At 37.9% G+C, this 16,548-nt stretch overlaps 1 long non-coding RNA gene across 1 annotated transcript in view; it reads right to left on the reverse strand.

The window, feature by feature from the left end:
- Positions 1-16,548, reverse strand: part of LOC132911913 (uncharacterized) — a 169,410-nt gene that overhangs the window by 9,247 nt on the left and 143,615 nt on the right. The gene's annotated exons all lie outside the window — the stretch shown is intronic.

Genomic DNA, 16,548 nt, shown 5'->3' on the forward strand with positions numbered 1-16,548 from the left:
TGTCAGACCCTTGTTAAACCATCGTGCACACGCTCGCTCAGCCTAGCACGCACGCATTCACGCATTAGAATACGTTTTAACACATCCCTCTCGTTCTTCGTCATTCCTCCTCGTTTATTCGAGAGAGAAGGGCGTCTAGATGTTTGCCCCTCGGGGGTTGAGACGCCATTGACGAATATTACTACGATCCTTGGACCGCGAGCAAATGCTAATTAATTCCACTTCTTCGTCGCAATTAGCATCCGTGCTTCGGGATGGGATTGATCGTTCAGCTGGCTGCAACCTTTTTTCAATTGGATTTTTTAAACGTGAAATTTATTTATGGCTCGTGTATATTGTTTTGGAAGAATCGGGCTAATTGTTCAATAATTTGGAAGCAACGCAGAGCACTCCGCGTGGTTTGGAAAATTAACATGGTTTGTGGGTAATGAAAGCGGATATCGTGGATTTTGGAAGAATCGGACTAGTTATGAAATAATTTGGAATTAATGGATGCTCTGTATGGTTGGGAAAATTGAAAATTTGAATTCTTTCCTTGTTATTAGGCTTTTCACATTTTTCCATATTTTTCAGTGGAGTCTTTGTATGGAATTTTATTGCCAGATTGTATGGTCAACTGGTACCCCAAAAACATATAACTTAAAGTAAGAGAAAGAAAAATGTAAGACATAAGACGCACAACTAATACCATAAATAAAAAGCGTATAGTTTAAAATCGCCCAAAAATTTCAAACGCAAGAGAGAAACCATTTGCAATATGACGAAGCTTCTCGATCAGGGGAAGGACGTTTTTATGGTTTCCGAGCAGACACAGAACGGGTTCCCGTGGTCCCTGTCGATGACTTTGCCTCGAAGATAGGTTCAAGAGGAACGGAGGAGACAGGGATACACGGTATGACGTGCCAAGAGTTGCACTTACGTGGATGCATCTGCCTCCGTTCGCACGAGCCATCATTTTATCCGGTCGACTTAACGCAACGCCCGTTTACGCTGAAGTTACGAGCTCCCTCTCCCCGCCTTTCTCATTCCTCTCCCTCTCGCAACCTCAAGAGGGTCCCGTCTATCTTAAGGGTACGTTTTATGAACTGCACTTTATGAATTTGTCGAAGAGCGCCTCGAGATGGTATCGTTAACGCGCCTCCAGCGTTCCAGCGAACAACCAAATGGAAGAGAGAGAGAAAGAGAGTAGAGGAAGAGGTTCTTTCTTTCTTTTCGCAGAATGGTTCGATGGTAGCATCTACGAAGTACGAATCTTTGTTTTCTGGGCAGAGGTACGTGAAAAGGATGGAGGGAGAATTTTTTATAATTGGCAGACGAAAATAGATCTTTTTAATGGGCAAGATACGACCGAAACAGTTATAGATACGTTCAGAATAATTTACCATAGCTTTGCTTATGTATTTTTTAAAAAAAGTTGCGGGAAGAATAGCAGAAGATGGTTTTTAAATATTTCTTTTACGTACCTTTTGTTTGGAATTTATTTCTTTTTAAAAATGGTCAAGTTTCTGTAAAGAGTAGTTAAATAATAGACCGGAGACAAAAACAGGACAAGATAGGTTAAACTAAGATAGCTAGAATAAGAACTAGATTAATAAGTGTTATAAGTGTAAAAGAAAATTAGTATCGTTGTACTGTGTAGAATTTATGTACGGTAGTAAGTCTGACAAAGGCACGAATTCAATGAAAGTGAATATAATAATAAAATGAATAACGGTACAGATCTTCGTCTTCTCGTCTAAAGATACGTAGAAAAGGTAGAGAAAGAATTATCGATAATTCGGGTATAAATAAACGAAAGATATTTTTAGTGGAAAGAATGCGAATTCCTAATGAATAATACGTTATTTTATTACACACGATATCATCTCGTGCAATTATAAAGACCAATTCTAAAGAAGCTTAGAACGTAATAAAAAGTTAAGAGCACCTAAACTCTTGAGGCACTAAAAAAAGAAGAAATTCGGAAGAAACTTTCTCTCTCAGCCACATAAGCACATATTTAAACAAGAAAAAAAGAAAATAGAGAACAAAATGTTGGGCACGCGCTTTCCTCCGAACTGGAACCAGCTTTCTTTCGAGGAGTATAAATTAGCGACACGACAACATTGCTCTCACCCTTATCTGCTGGCTTATTTTCACCGGTGGAGAAAGAAGAGCCTGGCACGCTCTACTCGCGATCGACTTTCGCTGCGCATCTGTCGGTCGCGAGGAAGAGAGGACCGTGTAGCCCTTATCTCGAACACGCCCGTTGTCGAAACACTTAATGTTACCACTCGAACGATCGGGTCGCCTTTGATTCCGGTGGAAACACGGCCGAAGCGAAATCCACGCCGACGGAACACCGTGTTCCCGCCGGTTTGCCCGGCAATTAAATTTCCTCCGACAACGTGCGCCATTCTTTTTCGCGGTACTTCGGTCCTTCGTGGAATTTCGCCGGTTCTCTTTGCATCTGACAGAATTTTAACTTTTTAGAAATCTTTCTCAGGGTTTCTTTTAAGTTTCCCTTTTAGATTTGTTTGGCGGGATTTCAAGATTTTTGTAGGTTTTATGCGAGAAGCAGGAGATTTGGACAGTTTGGGATTGAAATTGCGAAAGGGGTGGTAGTTTAGGGACCTGACAAGAGGAATGATACTGGCTGAGCTCTCTTGCACAGTCGAATTTATATCAGCAGTGAGATATTGGTTTGTAATATAAATTCGTCTTATTTTTATATTTGCTACAATATATTATGCGATATGTGTACAAAAACGGTACGAATTTATATTACAATTTGATATTTGGTGGAAAATCGGGAATGAGAAGCGTAAAGGTAACTTATGATTTCTGTAAATGTGCTTAATATTTCGTTGAATCTTTCGACTGTCGAAATAATCAAACGTGATCAGGATAATATCCACTTTTTGTAATTCAAACTACTTCGCTTACGTAATTTTATTTGTCATTCTAAATAATAATCACACATTTATTTCGCATCGATCTAACAGCCCTTTAATTCCTCAAACTTTCAAACACGGAAAATTATTTAAACCGTGATCCTTTAAACCATTCATTTACCAATTCGTTTATCTATCTTCTCATCTTTTGAAAAATTTTACTCCAAATACATACATACCAATCTTCGCTAACTAATAACACTACTATTCTTCTTCTTACATTAAACTATAATGTAACGTTACTCAGCTTTTAGTCCCCGAGATCGATTCGTTGTTATTTTTCCATTATTTCGCCATTATTACTCCCCATTACTCCAACTGTGCCCTCTTCGTCAGGTTCCTTCTACTTAGCCGGCGATATTTTCTTTATTGGCTTTAATGTTATCTACAAGGCTCGCCACCTGGCGCCGATACAAAACGGTGTATCGCTTTCACCGGCCCTCTGAAGGGTTCTGACGGACCCTCCTTGGAATAATATTTTCCCAACACCGAGACCCTGTTTATAGTGTCAACGCAGCAGCGACGGATTATTCGACTGGCTTCCGGTTGATCTGCGAACGCGTCTATCATCGTGCAAAAATTTCTCTTGTATATGCCATTAGAAGGTTTCGATAGTATCATGAACTTTCGAAGAATTATTTCTAATATTTTTAAGCACCTACTTTCGATAATTATATAGAAGTATTGGCGCCTCACCGTTTTGATGATTTTTGAATATGTTGTAGAAATCAACATTTCGAACACCTTTTTCCTATACGTGTACCTCGTTGTAAGGAGGTTAGCAATCAATACTAACGCATACATTCGTGTAGGTTTTAATAGTTATTATTAAGAGGTTTATTAAAAAGTCATCGAAATCGGTGAGCTGACAGTATTTTTAAACATCTCTAAGTAATTGTCAGCTATTTTTATATTCCAATATATATAATTTCAAGCGAGATTCTCATATCAATCTTTGCGCAGTATGCAAAAGCGTTAATAAAAATCGGAAGAGCAGTGATCTGTATAAGAAAAACGGATAAGAAAATTACATTCTATCGCTAGAAATCCTTCAACATAAAGAATTAAAAAAAAAAAGATTCTGTAACTGAAACAAGATTATAAAATGCGAGGATATCGATATACGTGAAAAATTCAAATTATTTCCCCGTTTATGAAACACTTTTAGCAATAACCGCGCTATTAATTAAAACACTATTACACGCATTCTGAATCTAGAAATCTGACAAAAACCCGCGCACTCAACCCAAAAACCACGTTTCCAAATATACCGAGGTTCATAAATTCTACCAGACGCGTCTCTAAATCATCCTCCTCCGAACGGTTCTCCTAACAAGCGATTCGATCGAGCTCGTTAATTAAACCTCGGCGAACCTGTCCTCGTTTTCCAAATTCCCTCTGCCATTCGTCACCTGGCACGAAAAGCCCGGCCTCTCGTTTTCTAAAGCTACAGTCCGAATCTTTCCGAAAACCACGCGGTTCGTGGAAAGATAAAAATAAACGAGAAAGTTTGAAAAGGGAGGAAAGAGGGAAATTGGTCGGAATAAGGGGTGGAAGTTTCCACGAACGAAGAAAGATGGCAGAAAGGGGAAAGGGAGAAGATCAATTCCAGGCAATATGTAGAACGATTTCTCTCCGTTTCTGGATACGAGTCGTAACGAGAATTCACGACGCCCCCGCGGTGTATCCTTTATTCCAGCCGACGATTTATCCTCTGTCGGGGGTGCGCGACAAAGGGGGCGAGGGGGTGGACAGAGGGGACAGGCCATCTTCTCGCTCGGAAGAAGGTTTTATTGGGCTTTTTATGGGCCGAATAAACGGTCCCGTTACGCGGATTTGCATGGAACTTGTTCTGTGATTCACCGCCAACCCCGTCTTCTTCCTTGTCATACAGTCGAGAGAAAGGGTGGATTATGGCAACACAACGCTTCTTCCATTGTTTGTTACCAAGTTTGTTTGGTGGTTTTAGAGAATCTAGGTATCTTTTTGAGGACGATTGAGAACGTCGGATTCTGTCGTATCGAATTTCTATTATCTTTTACGATAAATAATTATCATACATTTGACGAGAGGGGCGGTTCATGGCAACAGAACATTTTTTCTATTGTTTGTTGCGGAGTTTGCTAGTTTTAGAGAATTTAGTTATCTTCTTATAGTCATCAAACTCTGTGGTATCGACTTTCTATTATCTTTTATAATAAATATATTTATCTTTGTGGATGTGTCATGACATATCATTTCAAAGCTGGGAATCATCTACTGCATGTATCATTTTAATCTTTTAACATCTTGTATTATAGCATTCACATCCTAATTAAAATTTCAATATGGTATCGATACATGTATCGATGAGGTAGAAGACCTTCGCTGAGCAATATCGATACATCATACCGACATTATTTTTCTTTTAGTATTTCTCTACAATACATAGTGTGTTTTAAACATCTTTTAAGTAAAACGAAGTAGAAGGAAATTTTTCTCAATGTTTCTCATGGCAAGTAGCAATCGCAGAAACTGTCCGCGTTGAATGTATCAATTTACGTCCAAATAAATTTTTCTTATCATTTAATGATACTTTCATGTGACTATAAAAAGTAGATATTATGAAAATGAAATGTAGCACCTGAGAAAAAAAATGTCTCATTAAAAGATAAGGATATGTACTTTTTATAGCCACTCCGTGTGGTAATGTGAAATTTGTTTAGTAATTGAAGTATCTATATCGATTAATTTCATCAAATTTTATTAGAACGTCAGCTATTTTGAAATTTTCGGTAAATATAAATATATACGTAAACTGATAAAAGCCCCTCCTCTAAGAAAAAAACGGATAGAATGAAGAAGAAAGATATGGACAAAATATTAACCAAAAAACAAGACAGAAAAAGAATTATCGCCTGGGTAGCTGATGTAATTATGATGAAACGTTGTGCAATGATGTATTAGATTATCTATGGTTCCGGTTCACAGGCAGCATGCTGTGGTTCTTAATTAGTTTATTGACGCTTCGACCGCCTTAAATTACCTAATTAATATCAAGACTCACTCAGATTGTTTTTTCTGCTTGGAATTTCGCAATCGTGGGACGCGAATTAAAACGTACTTGTTTTTCGTTCGAGTTGCGTACAGAAATGGTGTCAATGTCCTTCGATTGACGCCATTTAGGCGATCGAATCTCGAGCACCGTTGATAAATTCTCGCGATTCAATTTCCCGATGTTTCTTTTACGAACCTGCAAAAATGGAGTACCTGCATTAAAAATAAAAAATGTTTAAAAAGATTTTATAAGAGGCATAAAACGTATAGACGATAAGATTGAGAGTTGCAAATAGATTGGTAATTGATTGAAGCTGATTGGACTGGTCGGAAGATTATGTATATGGGCTATCGAATGATGGAAGCTTTCTTTTACAATGTCTGCCAGCGCGGAATTTGTATAATAAAGTCTGAAAACGCGTATTACAATAAATGGATCGAGTGATTGAATTTGTTTGTAACGTTTGTTGTTAAGCAGGTATACGCTGGAAGCGCAGTTTTGCAAAATAGTTGCACGAGGAAGATCTCGCACGCCGTTTCACGCCGCGCGTTAAGCCCGGTGCACGCTTGCAATTTTCTGCCATAATGTAATCTGATCGTGTACGACGCGGGCCTGGCTGATTTAATATTACATCACATCGTTTTACGCAAATTCGAACTTCGCGCGAAGATTGGCTAGTTTCGGAGCCACGAGTTAAGCCACGACCGCACTTGCGTTATTTGACCATACAGAAATAGAATTATTCAATTTCAGGTTGCAGTGGTATCTATATTTTTTGATACTAGACAAATTTTTTGATACTAGAATATTTTTTGATACTAGTAGCTGATGTACTAATAAATTAGAACACGCTATACGTCATTTATTGTATGCGTGGTTTATATTAAAATAGATGTTCGCACTGTGTGAAATGTTTTCTTATTTTCCATATGTTTTTTATTCTTCCATTCTTATTTCAGACAATTTACTTAACAAGTGATTATAACAATACAGTAGAGATTCTCGTCGAACTTTTTAATATCTCAAACACTAAAGAATTTAAAATCGCATATGAAATAATTTAAAAAGTATGTACTATCTTAATATTCTATAGAAAGATCAATTAAGTAATTTAATATTGACAATGTTCTTTTTTGAGATTGAATTGTCGTAGTATGTAGAAGGTTTTCAGCGAAAAGAATGTATTAATGAATGTGTTGGAGTACTGTTTCAAGGTTGCATTACGTATCAATTTTCAAGTGCGGACGAGACTTTAACCCGCAGCGAGGTCGTTACGATTTTTTCGATCGCGCGTATCGAGAACGTGTAATTTCGAGCGATTCTTCGAAGTTGCGAACACGATGGTGAGCAGTATCGACGTTAAATCGTATGATACTTAACTTTGAAGGTGCTGCAACATCCAGTGAAGTCACGTTCCATACCTAATCACACGTTAACTCAACGTAAAAGACACGAACATCGAACTATGCACCCTATTCCAATTTTATTCCACGACTTATCTGAATCTTACAAAAATTTCTTCCAACATCGAACGTTAAAATGACCGTTAAAATTCGTAGAAGGACGTTAAAGTTTTATGGTTTGCTCCTCGCAATTGATGATTCGTGACCGGAGTCTGAGAGATGATTAAAATCGACGATTCCTTCCATTTCCGAAAAGAGAATCGATTTCGAATATTCTGTAACAAGCTCGTTTCGTACGGTTCACTCCATAGAGCACAAAGAGGCGAAAGAAAGTAAAAGGGCGTCACGTGTCATTTGATTTCAATCCGCTAGCCTATGGGTTACGCAATAATCCCCATTAAACAAATAGACCCGGGGATGCCCCATTGCGTACCACCAAGAGCGTGCGTGTGCGCACACTTCGCGCCTCGTTGCGCTCGAAATTAACGCAATTTGAGTGGAAAACGATGAGAGCCGAGATTAATCAATTTTCGAAGCGAAAACGCCACAGTGTATATTAATTATAGATATGAAGGTTTAATTATAAATATTTTAGATTATTTTAAATTATTTTAAAGAGGGAGATTCAGTTTAGAATGAAAGTTTATCACTTTGCTTTCTAACGAATTAGAATCTCTGGATTTAGAACTTGTTCAATTAAATACAGAATAAGAATTCGCGATTAATCGTAGAGAAGAAAGCAATTAATAGGAATCGATAATAAATTTAAAACGCATGCCATCTAACTTTGATTAAATTCATTTCAATCTTTACAAATGTAGATCGATTACTATTATATAGGCAATGTTTCAACTTGTCAATGTTACTTTCTCAGATTAAATTATTCCAGTGAAAGATTCATTGTTTAATTATTAAATATATTATTTTCACATCATCTATTGTATTAAAAGACGAATTAAAAATTAAAAATCTATTCGATATTTTCATAATCAATGCGTTATAAATGCTCTGAAGGAACAAAGTTATAACCAACGCAATGTAGCCAACAAATGAACTCATCTTTTACAGTTAATAGATGAAATCCCGAGTAACCGAGGCAACGCAATTACAATTATTTCACCGATTATGCAAGCAAGCGGGAAAGAAATCACTTCTCCCTCGCGGACAACGCCATTATCATTTCCATGCGGAAAATTAGTTTCACAGCCGATGAACCGCGTTATCACCCCCGTTATCACGATCGATAAGGACGGGGAACGCGTGCAAATACGGCTCGTTTGTAAAGTGCACAGCGTGTTACGAGGTCCCCGATGATCGTGGCAGGGTTGGGAAGCTCCAGCCCACCCCGCAATCGGCCCCAGAACTCGACCAGCCCTCCCATAATGCAATTTGAGTTAACTGCCGGGGGATAATCGCCGGCAGCCACCCTATAAACTGTAAGCACACAACGCGTAATGTACTCGGCGCGTTGGGACTCTCTTTTCTTCCACGACGATGTTATTCTTGCCGCCCCTTTGTGCGACACACGGGGGTGAAACATCAAGGGACGCCTTTGTGGGCTCTGGACAGACGTGTCCTTTTGATTTTTGACGAATCTTGCGGAATTGTTAGGGTCAAAGTGCAGGTCTGTGGAGGTTGGATGGAATTGGAATTTTCAGATTCGCATCGAAAAGTTGGGGAATTTAAGTTTGAGAGATTCGTGATCTCCCGAATTGTTAGATTGGAAATTTTGCAGCTAGAATTTGGGTCGGAAATGTATGGAAGCCGGAGATTCCAGTTCGACAGATTTTTATGAATTTACGAAGTTTTAAATTGCACATGACGCGATGGAATTTTTAATTGGAAGACACAAATTTTAAGTTTCTTTACGTTAAGAAACGTCACGTTGCGTTAAGTTGAAACATTTATTACCTAGAATTTTTAAATCTAAATATTCGCAATCGTAAAAGGTTTTAATACTTGATAGAAAGTTTATAATATCAAGTTTCAAGGTTTTTAACTGATAGAGCTCCGAGTTCTGAAATTAAATAGATTCGAATTCCAAGCTCTAGAGACATTAAACAATTCCCAAAGTGAAAAGGGAAAAGGAAAACGAGTCAAAATACCTGTTATCTCTAAAGTTTTGCTCATAACTGATCCCTGCGTAACTAACTTCGTTTACTCGAGATTACCTATCCGATAAACGCTACACAAGCGATAATCTCTGTTGCAATTACAGTAAATCAAACTAATTAAATTCACGGAAAAATGGCTCACTTCATTATCGACTAATAAAAGCCATTAAAAAAGAGAAATAAAATAAACCATAGAGATGATAAGGATTTTATGAACAGTGGCCACGACAACTTGTGTTTAAAACAAAATGGACGCGTACTACGAGCTTTCTATCGAGTTTACAAGCACCTTGACACGACGCTATTCCGCGAACCTCGCTAATTGCCGTAATTGACGCTGTTTTCGCGTATCTCTGTAATTGTCGACGTTTTATAGCGACGTGACCCACGTTTTCGAGATCCGACGGACCGATCTCGTTGGTTAAATCGGTCTACGAAATTAGCAGGGACATCCGTGATTCCAGTTGGAATTTATCGTCGTTACGGAATCTCTATGGAGATTAAACCTCGCAGGATTTATCGTTGTGACGATGGAAATTTTCATGTAAATCAGGTCGACGTTTATTGGGAAATTTTAATGGGACGAGTAATAGTGGGAATTTTGAAATGATGCAGCTCTAATTGAAGAAATTTGAGATTTTTAGCGTATTAGGATCGAGGATTTTCGGGAAAATTTAGAATTTTTGAAATTTTGGGTTTGAAACTTTGAAGCTTGAGGCTCGGAAAGTTGAACATTTTGAAGATTTAAAAAGATCCTGAGAATTCCAATAGTAAGAATTTATGAATTTTTGAACTAGTATAAATACGCAACCATTGCAGTTTAATTTTAAGCTTCAGAATTTCGGAAATAGAAATCTACAAGTTTTGTAGAGTTTTGTAGTTCAAAGTAGATGCTCGATGTTGCAATATTCACATAATCCAAGATTCGAAGCTTTGCTTTCGCAAATACACAAATCTCCTAACGTAAAATCCCCCTAAATTTATGAAACTACAATTTGCCGAGAAGTAAAATTCTGCGTCCTCTAAATTTACAAAGCTAAAATATCAGAATAAAACTTCATATTCCCTTTTATATTCCTATTTACGGAGCAAACGTTTTACAACATGGAATCCACGTCAAAATAACATTTCGATATCCCCCATCCTTTAAGCCTCCTACGAGTGGAAGAAACATAATTACCATTTACCATTGTACCAGAGAACGATATTATCACGAGCGTACCGTGCGTGAAGTATCGCCACGGCACGACCCACATCACGATCCGAAAAATTAACAACGCCATTGATTTTTCTTGTTTTAATTAATGTTTACGGCTCGGCTGTAAAGCGGGTCGGACACGGGCATCGATTTTAATGGGAAGCCGGGTATTGTCGACTTTTATGCGCCAGCATAAATCGCTCGTAGAACCGGAGACCCAGCAATCGCCACGACTCCTTTTAATTCGACCTTTTACGCCGCTTATCGTTTTCAAATCGAGTCCCGCCGCCAGCCCGAGGATAATGGACAGAAATTGAATTACTTTGCCCATATGAACGGCCGCTTTCGTACGTGTGTATGCAACACTGATAAAATAGTGATCGAACTCCGCTCTATAAATGGCTGCCGGTTTACGAGTTATTCGTTTAATGTTTCTTTAAATCACTCGTGGAGTAAAGTATAATTTATAATTAGTATTCTGCATTCAGAGATTGTGATTGATAGACGAAAATAAAAATTTGGTTGGTTTTAAAGAGATTGTATTAAAAGATTGTTGCTAAAGGTTTTAGTATTGAAGATTATTGGTCTTTTGGATTGTTCCTTTTTTTAATAGTTGAAATGAATGGTTTGTGGATAATAATTTGTTGATATTAATTTTATATTAGCCTACGTGATTATTTTATATGTACCGATTTTCATTAACTTTGTATTGAGTTTAATAGGATCAAGGTATGCAATTATTACGATATTCTTTTAATTTTATTTTAGCAGAGGTATATACTTCATTATGGTAGCATATTGATTCTTTAATGATATATATAATATTTATATGTGTATTTATATCTTCAGTAGGAATCAATATTTGATTTAATTATTAGGAAATCCTCCTTATGCATTTCATACGAAACAAAATGTAAACCTATATTGAATATTGTACATAGATACACCTATATATAATAAGAAACAAGTGGATGAGGAAGACTTATCAAGATTTTCAAGGATTAATATACTTCTGTGTTGTACGTAATTGATCTAACTACTACAAAATTCTTTTCACAGTTATGTGATCAATAGGAAACAGAATATACGAACGAAACTTCCATTAAGTTGCATTAGACTCTCTTGTTCTCTGTCTTCTACTTCGAAGAGGATCTTTCTAAATAAATCATACTCTAAAAGAAAGTATGCTTGCGAGTATCTTCGCAAGCATTCGACATAAAAGAAGATAAAAACGATAGAAGATAAAACGACAGAAAATCCATCACAACGGTCATAAACTAGCGAATAACCTGAAATCTACGGGAGCGACTCTCGTGCAGGCTTCTCACTCCATCAGGAGTGTCCCGGAAACCATCGAGGCTTCCTCCATTTTGGCGAACGTTACTCGGACCCGCGAAACCTCTCCGCGTGGCAGTAAACCGTGCTGCACGGAATTGCAACCACAATTTCAACTCGTTCTCCCGCAATCCGGTACTCTCGATCTTCGCTCTTCCTCGGAAACCAACAGAAACCAACGTACCGACCGAGCCACGGTATCGCGAATTCTAACAAAAAGAATTGCCCTTACCTCTTCGAACTGAACTTAAAGCGAACGAAAATCGAAAAAGACGAAGAAAGACTAAAAAGAGAATGGTAGAAGAAAAAATGAGAAAATAGCAGGATCGCGCGTGAAAGGGAATCGGAACGCGGCGGAAATTGCGAAAATCTTCTACAGGGTAGTTTCGTTGGGCGGAGTGGCCGGTTAAACAAACAGTAGTTGCCGAGCAATCACGTAGGAAGCGGAGGATCGTCGGAGAAGGCGGCCGTGTAACATTCTGAAGGGGATATGATAGTTGGTGGAAGAGAGAAGGAAGTGCAGGCTGCGTGGAAGGTGAAAATTGCCGGTTTGCCGTGGCGGGACGCGTCCTCGGGATGGTAGCCACGGTCGGTTCGGTTTTATCGGCGCAAATTGGCCGGAAAGTCGACGTTTCGCCGCGGCGCACGTGTGTATCCACGCGTTTTTACCTTCTACGGGCCGCTCTTACACCCTGCTAGCAGAAAATTGTTTGTTTGCACAGAGAAATCGGTATGAAAGATTACGCAGAGGGTTTTCGAGTTGAGAAACCGAATCGAATGTATCTGGTTATTGCCGGACGAGTCGTTGAGAAATTGTGGAGGATGAATGATGGTGATGGATACTGAAGCTGCGAACAATGTGAGATTTAACTGACCTGGTTCTTGGAAATTTGAACTTTTTTGCTTCAATCCGAAGTAGTTATAGATACAGGTTCAATTTGTGAATATCCTTTGGAAAGGGATTCTTCGATGAGACGATAAGTAGATAATAAATCTTGTCCAAGTAGTTGATATATCTGTCAAGTTAATTCATATCGTTACACTATTCTTTGAATTATTCACTCTTTTCTAAAGCTTACTATTTATTTAGAGAATAACGGAATAATTCGTTGTAATAAAATAAAATATTATTGAAAATATACTTTGAAATTTTTAATATCTCTGCTAGAATTTTCATTATCCTTCTGTTCTTATACCTTTTCATATTTAATGGCATATTTTTGTATTTAATCTTTTCAGATGTGTATCTTATAATCCCTCAAAGATCTACTACCACAAAAATCCCACTAGACAGAAATACAAATATACATAAATTCCAAAACTTCAAACTCTATCAACAAACTTTAGACATCTCCAAAGATTTCCTCCTTCTCAAATAACTTCTTCTCCCACAATCAACGCCCCTTTCCAGGCGAAACCACAGACATAAGAGCGAAACAAATCACCACCATACCGTCACGCAGAAGTCGACCTTACAAAAAATTTTCTGATTCTAGGGACAAGAAGGAAAAATAGTTTCAATGTAACCAAAAGAAGGAAAACGCCTCGTGCAGCCTATAATTCTACTTTGAACGCATACGGCTCATTAGCGTCGAAAGTCGTTGGATATGGAAGAAAGTTTGAAAAGAGAGTAGTCGATAAGAGAAAAGTGTCGGCTGAAACTTTTACGATCGCCGCTCTTTTTTTACGGCAACTTTCGTTGAAGGACGCGGCCGCAATAAAACGACCGCCATACGCGCCGCGGTATCTCGTTTTCATCCCTTTTCATCCTCTTTCATCCCCTTTTCTTCCTTTCGGTGCAACGCCCACCGTGTTTCGACCAGCCGGCCTCAATTACGTTTCGTTACATTTCCAGCTTTTACGATTTTCCAGCTGGTTTGCATTTCACGTTTTCTACCCTTTTCCTCGATACCATTTTTCCAACACGCTCGGCGATCCTTCGCTTTTAAGCGCCCTACACACGATAATATCTAGCCGCGTGATTTGAAATCAGGTCTTGCGACTCGATTCATCAGAACTAAGTTTCAGAAATTGTTCGATCAGGAGATCGATATAATCTGAAAATGAGAAAGTTGACTATTACGATTTTCAAGATTTCAAGTAATTTAAAGGGTTTTAGAAATTACAGATATTCTAAGGACTCGAAACTTATCGAGGTTCGAGATTTTGTCAAGGCTTGCCAAAATTTCGAAGACTTACGAAGAATTTTAAGATTCCCAACAATTCCAAGGCTTACTTTCGAGACTTTTAACAATTTCAAGATCATATACAAATTTTAAAGACTCAAAACTGAAAATTTATTCGAGCCTATCAAGAATTTCAACACTTATCACGATATTTTTGAAACTTATACGAATTTTAAGACTTCTTCAAACTGTAAAGATTCCTGTCGATACCTAAGAAACCTCTCAGTAGTCGAAACATATCGAAATTATTCAGAACTTAATACATATATTGAATTATGTTCACAAATGATTTAATTTTATTGCCAAATGTGTGCAAGAAACTTTATTCAGTCCATCCTGGAGCAAGGGGAACCTTCGTTTCTAAGTGTCGGGGTGAGAGAATCGTGAGAGGTGGGGTTTTACAAAGGATTCCATTTTCTCAAATAATCCCGAAAACGCGATAGAAAGCTCGTAAAACGGGCAGGCAATCTTGCATTTACGAGCTCACACTCGTTTCCGCTGTCAACGCGAGGCCGTTGCTCCTTGAAATACGGAAACCGCCTCTATGGCGTTGCTTCCAGATCAAGATTATTTCTTGTACGGATGAGGTTGGGTAGATGGAGGATCGAAGGTGGCTAGGTTTAGTTTGGGGGATATTGTTCTTGATTATTTTCGCCGGTTTTGATGGTTCGAGCAAAGTTATTGCACATACTTGTTTCTGGAACCAACGTGTTTGACGCAAATGATATGAAGTTTGAGCAAGTTTTCTTGAAGATAATATGTTTGTTGATACGTAGTTTGTTATATTGTTTGGAATTTAGTTTGAGAGATTCTGTTGGCTGGACATGATTGGTGTAAATGGATTTGACGTTTAAAGAAGTTTTATAGTTTGTAACATCGTTTGAAGAAGTTTGAGCAAGTTTGAGTAAGTTTTGGTAGGAATAATATTCTTGTTGAGAGAGATTTTTCATGCTGTTGTTTGAGGTTGCGTTAGAATCTTTGTGGATTGTGTGTGAATTCCAAATATAATTTCAGATTTCTGATAATTACCTATTTCATAGATCCTTTTATTATTCCCTTCTTACGAAAAACAAACAGAAAGCTCCACCAGTTCAAACTGCCAGAAACAATAGAAGGAATACAATCTCACCGTGAAGTATGGCTAAAGGTACTTATTTTCCGCATGACTGAAGAATTTGGGTGTGCCTGGCCACCAGGAACACGTTGCTCGGTCATTATGGGCCCATTAGTCGTGTCAAATGACGAGCCATGAATTCGTCTCGGATTTCATTCGGTAAACTGAAGAAGCGGCTTCAAAAAACACATCTCACCCTTTCCCTTCTCTAAAGAAAGTTAAAAGAGACCGTTGAAATCAATCTTGAATCTCTCATTTAATTTCATTTCTTCACCGAAGCTTGTCACGCCAATCATTATAAAAAATTCAACGTACAAAAAAAAGGAGACTCCAAAGAAGAAATTATTCTCTTTCATCAAAGACAAATATAACGTTAGACGAAAGAATTGGAGAACGAAGACGAAGATTCGTTTACAAATTTTTCTCGAATTTTTTTAGAATATCGTAGACTGATAGCGGGGTCGTTGAAAAATTCCATAGTAAATTGTGATAAATCGTTGGGACTAAATAGGATACGAAAATCTGCAACGTAACGAGAGACCGCGCGCCTCTGTCTCTCGCTTTTTCAATGTTCTTTTCTTAGTGAACCACCCACGGTGAGCTTCCAACCTGGAACAAGAAGAAAAGCCGCGCGACCGCCCGATTTATGGTTTTTCAAAGGAATGGGAAACGAAATCGGAGCACGACGAATGTGTCGGCTCTAAATGGAGCCACATGTCAAGCCCAATGTTGTCGCTAATTTCGGCAATTAACTAAACGTCTGTCCAGCTCGAACCTCCAGCTTGTTTAATTATTATTAATTACACGCTCTGTTCGAGTGAATTCTTGGAAAAGACCAACGAAGCTTGAAACCGTGTCTTTTGGTATTTCCAAAGATTTTAGAGAAACTTGTATAATGATTATTAATTATATTCACTGTCGACGTAGAAATTTTGAAAAAAATACATTTTGAGAAGAAGTATTTTCGTATAATTCTTATAAATTCTTTTCCTCGTTGAAGTTTCGTTAAGTTCTTTTCCATCATCTTTGATTATAGTGTAATCAATTTCTTTTCAATAATTCATTTTTGTAATCGCTCATCTCGAAGTTTATTCGTTTATTCAAGAAATAAAAAACTGACCTTTTATACAGGCGAATCTTCCTATTCTTTTTACATAAATAATCATACATCATCATATCTTTTAAAAGAATTAATTCGTCTAAATTAAACAATATCTTATTTATCTAC

The sequence above is a fragment of the Bombus pascuorum genome, chromosome 11, assembly GCF_905332965.1.
Source record: "Bombus pascuorum chromosome 11, iyBomPasc1.1, whole genome shotgun sequence".
Classification (NCBI taxonomy): domain Eukaryota; kingdom Metazoa; phylum Arthropoda; class Insecta; order Hymenoptera; family Apidae; genus Bombus; species Bombus pascuorum.